The following is a 7,053-nucleotide window of genomic DNA, read 5'->3' as shown; positions in this document are numbered from 1 at the left end:
TGAGCTCAGAGACTACATGCTCCTTTAACATACATTATGCATTATATTATACACTGTTTTGGATTGATCCCAATCATAACGTATCCTCTCTGAACAATACATTGATATGTTCCACACCTGTCACTCATGTCCTGAGAGCAATGGACACTATAGGCACCGGTGACCTCATGACCTCAACATAAACACCACAGCTGTAAGCTTTCCTAATCAGGGGGGGGGGGTATATTGTCTGAAAGACAGAGAAACAGGGGATGGTACTGTTTCGAGAGTCCCATTGATAGCAAATCCGCGATCAGAGGTCATCCATTTTATTATGAAGGGAAGTGGTGGCCATTTTTCTCTTTGTCTTAGTCTCACCAGGACGCCCGCTTTCCAGCCTCACTTTAGCCAGTGCTTCGTCTTGGGTAACCAGAGGATTGGATCGGAGGTACACAAAGAGTCCAGGGCAGATGAGATAAAGTTATACGTTAAAGCCAGAATTAAGGTTAGTAACTGCCGATCTAATGTTCAAAAGTTTTTGCCCATCATAGGAAGTGATAGAGGATACATTTCATACAAAAAAAATAAAGATAAATGACAAAAGAATCAACAACAAAAAAATAGTTTGGAGCACGCAAGAAAGCAGCCATACAGTACGGCGCCATCTTCATAAAGGTGTCTTCAGCTAGTGCACATAATGTAATTACTGTCACAGCATAGCCACTGGAAGTAGTTTGGGGGGGCGACAATGCAGAAGAAAATAAATCCTTGCATTGATGACGTCTATATCGGTCTGCTAATACAGAACTAGTAAAAGCACTGATCTGTTTCACCTGTCTTTGTGCTTGTCTCCACCCCCCTCCAGGTGTCGCCCATCTTCCCCATTATCCCCAGTGTATTTTTACATGTGTTCCCTGTTTGTCTGTTGCCAGTTCGTCTTGTCTTGTCAAGCCTACCAGCATGTTTTTCCGTGCTCCTGTTTTTCCTAGTCACTGTTTTCTAGCCCTCCCGGTTCCAACCTGTTCTGCCTGCCCTGACACTGAGCCCGCCTGCCTGACCATTCAGCCTGCCCTGACATCGAGCCTGCCTGCCCCCCTCTACCTTTCTTAATGAACTTCTGCCTGTCCTCAACCTGCCTATTGCCTGCCCCTTCTATTCTAATAAATATCAGAGACTCAAACCATCTTCCTCCTGTGTCTGCATCTGGGTCTCGGCCTGTGTTGTTATAGTACAAACTGGCAATGACCCAGCAGACTCTTACCGGCTCCGCAACGCTGTCTCCCTGCAGGGAAACACCATTGAAAAACTCCCTAATAGCCTTAACAAAAAGGATCAATGGATGTCTACGGGAGCGAAGGAGGGAGAGGAGGTCTGTTTTCGGCCCCATTCGTTCATCCACGGCTGCTTGCTCGCCTCCGAAGAACCCCGGATGTCCCTGACGCCTGCATTTCCGAAGGGATCCGAATGCACCCGGGTCCCCGCGGGAACGAGCGACTTCTTTTCTACTGTGCCTAAGCAACGGGGCAGAACTAGGTTGTCACCTCAGCAACAACTACAGAGGCTTAACTCCAACAGTTGCATGTATTGTGATGCTACAGGGCATTACAAATACGCCTGTCCAGAAAAGACCAGACTCATCAGCTAGGTAAGAGTACTATGGTGAGTCATACTGGGAGTTTTCTAACTCCCATTACTCGTACTCTCTTCCATATTATCCTGCTGTAGGGTGACCAGACTAAATCTCTCCGAGTGCTCATTGAGTCTGGAGCTGATGAGAGTTTTATGGACGCTACTCTGATATCGAAGCTGTCTCCACACAACTCCTCTCCGTTCCCATGGACGCCAGAGCACTGGACGGACGCACCATAGGCAGGGTCACTCATAGTACGGTGACCATTAACCTGCATGTATCAGGCACTCACAGTGAGTCCATACAGCTTCTTATTGAATCTCCCGATGTTCCTGTTGTTTAGGGATTCTCATGGCTCCAGAGGCACAACCCCGTTATTGACTGGACCACTGGTTCTATCCTGGGTTGGAGCCCGTTCTGCCACTCACATTACCTTAAGGTGGTGCAGCCTACCCTGGGACGTCCTTCTGCGGGCTCTGGTAAAGCCTCTGATTTCTCAGGCTTTCCCACGGAATACCAGGACCTCCTGGAGGTGTTCAGCAAGGCTGGCGTCACCTCCCTCCCTCCTCATTGTCCCTATGATTGCGCTATTGAATTCCTCATGGGCACAACACTGCCTCGGGACGGCTAAATTCTCTGTCTGGCCCTGAGACCAAGGCCATGGAGGAGTACATTGAGGACTCTCTGGCTGCTGGGAGCATTCGTCCTTCTGCTTCCCCTACCAGTGCAGGGTTCTTCTTTGTGGAAAAAAAGGACAAAACCCTGCATCCATGTCTCGACTACTGGGGCCTCAATGACATCACGGTGAAGAGTCGCTACCCTCTACCACTCCTCTCCTCGGCTTTCGAACCTCTCCAGCGGGCAACCATCTTTTCCAAGTTGGACCTTTGGAAAGCCTACCACCTAGTGAAGAGGCGATTCCGGGATGCTGGCCTTCTAGGCAGAGTTCCTCTGTCCAGTGTCTTTGTTATTTTGCCCATCTTAATCTTTTATTTTTATTGGCCAGTCTGAGATATGGCTTTTTCCTTGTAACTCTGCCTAGAAGGCCAACATCACCTCTTCACTGTTGACATTTAGACTGGTGTTTTACGGGTACTATTTAATGAAGCTGCCAGTTGAGGACTTGTTAGGCGTCTGTTTCTCAAACTAGACACTCTAATGTACTTGTCCTCTTGCTCAGTTGTTCCCTCGGGGCCTCCCACTCCTCTTTCTATTCTGGTTAGAGGCAGTTTGTGCTGTTCTGTTCTGTGAGTAGTACACAGCGTTGTATGAGATCTTCAGTTTCTTGGCAATTTCTCGCATGGAATAGCCTTCATTTCTCAGAACAACAATAGACTGACGAGTTTCAGAAGAGCGTTATTTGCTCCTAGCCATTTTGAGCCTATAAATGAACCCCTAAATGCTGATGCACCAGATACTCAACTAGTCTAAAGAAGGCCAGTTTTATTGCTTCTTTAATCAGAACAACAGTTTGCAGCTGTGCTAACATAATTGCAAAAGGGTTTTCTAATGATCAATTATCCCTTTAAAATGATAAACTTGGATTAGTTAACACAATGTGCCATTGGAACACAGGAGTGATGGTTGCTGAAAACGGGCCTCTGTATGCCTATGTAGATATTCCATAAGAAATCTGCCGTTTCCAGCTACAATAGTCATTTACAACATTAACAATGTCTACAATGTATTTCTGATCAATTTGATGTTATTTTAATGTACAAAAAAAAATAAAAAATTTCAAAAATAAGGACATTTCAAAATGACCCCAAACATTTGAACGGTAATGAACGGTAAATTAACTATGTTATTGCTAGTCCCGTCGAACGCTGTAGGCCTACTGTGCAATGTGTAAACGAACAAACACCTGAGTCTGGTATTCATGTAATTTAATTAGAATGTATATTTATTTTGTTTGGTATTGCCAACCAGTCTACTCATCACAGGTGAGCGTGTGCGAGTCATCTTCACGGCTTTAGCACAAATTGTGCACAATATATATATATACAGTGCATTCAGAGAGTATTTAGACCCCTTGACTTTTCCCACATTTTGTTCATTTACAGCCTTATTCTAAAATTGATTCAATCGTTTTTTTCCCTCATCAATCTACACACAATACCCCATAATGACAAAGCAAAGCAGGTTTTTAGACATTTTTACAAATGTATAAAAAAAAAAAAACTTGAATAATACATTTGCATAAGTATTCAGACCCTTTACTCAGTACTTGTTGAAGCACCTTTGTCAGTGATTACAGCCTCGTGTCTTCTTGGGTATGACGCGACAACCTTGGCCCACCTGTATTTGGGGAGTTTCTCCCATTCCTATCTGCAGATCCTCTCAATCTCTGTCAGGTTGGATGGGGAGCGTTGCTGCACAGCTATTTTCAGATCTCTCCAGAAATGTTAGATCGGGTTCAAGTCCAGGCTCTGGCTGGGCCACTCATGGACATTCAGAGACTTGTCTCGAAGCCACTCCTGCATTGTCTTGGCTGTGTGCTTAGGATCATTGTCCGGTTGGAAGATAAACCTTCGCCTCAGTCTGAAGTCCTGAGCGCTCTGGAGCAGGTTTTCATCAAGGATCTCTCTGTACTTTGTTCCGTTCAACTTTGCCTCGATCCTGACTAGTCTCACAGTTACTGCCTCTGAAAACATCCCCACAGCATGATGCTGCAACCACCATTCTTCACCGTAGGGATAGTGCCAGGTTTCTTCCAAATGTGACGCTTGGCATTCAGGCCAAAGAGTTCAATCTTGGTTTCATCAGACTAGAGAATCTTGTTTATCATGGTCTGAGAGTCTTTAGGTGCCTTTTGGCAAACTCCAAGCGGGCTGTCATGTGCCTTTTACTGAGGAGTGGCTTCCGTCTGGCCACTCTACCATAAAGGCCTGAATGGTGGAATGCTGCAGAGATGGTTGTCCTTCTGGAAGGTTCTCCCATCTCCACTGAGGAACTCTAGAGCTCTTTCAAAGTGACCATCAGGTTCTTGGTCAACTGTCAGGTTCTTGGTCAACTTCCACTATTGACAGGTTCCACATAGACAGGTTTGTGTCTTCCCAAATCATGTCCAATCAATCGAATTTACCACAAGTGGACTCCAATCAAGCTGTAGAAACATCTCAAGGATGATCAATGGAAACCGGAAATACCTGAGCTCAAGTTCGAGTCACATAGCAAAGGGTCTGAATACTTATGTAAAAAAAAATTTTTTTTTTTTTCTAAAAACCTGTTTTTGCTTTGTCGTTATGGGCTATTGTGTGTAGATTGCTGAGATGTTTTTCTTATATACTATAAAAGTATAGGGGTGTGAATACTTTCCAAAGGCACTGTATACAGTGAGGAAAAAAGGTATTTGATCCCCTGCTGATTTTGTACGATTGCCCACTGACAAAGAAATGATCAGTCTATAATTTTAATTGCATCAACGGTTGTCACCTTCTCACCAAGCTGCTTGGCGATGGTCTTGTAGCCCATTCCAGCCTTGTGTAGGTCTACAATCTTGTCCCTGACATCCTTGGAGAGCTCTTTGGTCTTGGCCATGGTGGAGTGTTTGGAATCGGATTGATTGATTGCTTCTGTGGACAGGTGTCTTTTATACAGGTAGCAAACTGAGATTAGGAGCACTCCCTTTAAGAGTGTGCTCCTAATCTCAGCTCGTTACATGTATAAAAGACACCTGGGAGCCAGAAATCTTTCTGATTGAGAGGGGGTCAAATACTTATTTCCCTCATTAAAATGCAAATCAATTTATAAAATTTTTGACATGCATTTTCTGGATTTTTGTTTTTGTTTTTCTGTCTCTCATTGTTCAAATAAACCTACCATTAAAATTATAGACTGATAATTTCTTTGTCAGTGGGCAAACTTACAAAATCAGCAGGGGATCAAAAACTTTTTTCGCTCATTGTATATTCAAATTTTGTTTTATGTATGGAAATGAAATTAAGAAATAAAAATAGGAATATTAATGTGACAAACTTAAAAGCATTTTGCTTTGATAAGTAAGCAAACAAAGTGTGTGTGTGTGCGGGTGTGCAAAAGCACATGCAAGCACACACTACCTCAACAATCTCATGGGTGAGTTAAGGAAACTTTGCTATTGGCCAATTCATTATTTGAAACAAGTTATTTATTTTTGTCAACTGCTTTTTCCATGATTTTTCATTATTTGTATATTTTGTAAATATCCTCAGGATACAGTCTTTATCATCACCTACAGCACTGAAAATACCACATATTTTTGCACCTAGATTCTCTGACTAGGTCTAAACTGTTTCTGCTCCACACCAACTAAATAGGCTGCCCGGCTCCTGGAGATAGGCGGTTGTTTTTTATTAGGGAAAAATGCATTTACAAATCGATGTTCTGGGGGAAAAAAACAGACATTTTGAATAGCATTAGGCCTATTAACCGCTGTAGTAGATCCAATCACACTAATGCCGTGAGGGAAATAAGGAGAGAGACAAGATAACGATGGAAAGGCTGAGGTAAGTAATCAGTAGTGTACCGTTTCCTGTAGTATGAAGTGAGTGAGCCAGAAGAGGGACGTAATATGAAAGGTGGGCGGTGGAAAACAGAAGAGAGCTTCAAAATGAAGAAAAACACGAGCTAAAAAATATGAACGGTTGTGGCAAATGGTGTTTCGTCAGTCTATTTTTTTTCCACTTTCAGGTGTCACAAGAGTCAACTGGCAAGGTACAGCAATACACAATACAACAATGTGAGGGGACATGGACAGGAATTGGTAGATATTCAGGGGAATGTTGTAACATTTCAAATATGTGTTCTCGCTCTCAGTTTTTGTCAGAGCACTGTGCTCACAGCACCGTCCTGCTTTCCTTACTGTGTGTATCAGTGTTGGTGATCAGGTGTCTTTTCTCTGCGGTGGCGATGAGCCCAGGAGCACTGGTCTGTGACTGGTTCAGCTCTACCACGGACACCGGAGACAAGGGGTGAGTGATGATAACAGAGAATATGGTGCTGCATGCAGCCAGTAAGTTTTCTCACCTATCCTTATCCGCGCACCAGGCATTACTATCCTTATCCGCGCACCAGGCAATACTATCCTTATCCGCGCACCAGGCATTACTATCCTTATACGCGCACCAGGCATTACTATCCTTATACGCGCACCAGGCATTACTATCCTTATCCGCTCACAAGGCATTACTATCCTTATCCGCGCACCAGGCATTACTATCCTTATCCGCGCACCAGGCATTACTATCCTTATCCGCGCACCAGGCATTACTATCCTTATCCGCGCACCAGGCATTACTATCCTTATCCGCGCACCAGGCATTACTATCCTTATCCGCGCACCAGGCATTACTATCCTTATCCGCGCACCAGGCATTACTATCCTTATCCGCGCACCAGGCATTACTGACCATGTCAGCCGTCGCTGTGGAAACAATGCCCTTTTTTTCTTCCACCTGCATCCA

The sequence above is a fragment of the Oncorhynchus clarkii genome, chromosome 32 (genome assembly GCF_045791955.1).
Source record: "Oncorhynchus clarkii lewisi isolate Uvic-CL-2024 chromosome 32, UVic_Ocla_1.0, whole genome shotgun sequence".
NCBI lineage: Eukaryota > Metazoa > Chordata > Actinopteri > Salmoniformes > Salmonidae > Oncorhynchus > Oncorhynchus clarkii.
This window is presented reverse-complemented; position numbering follows the sequence as displayed.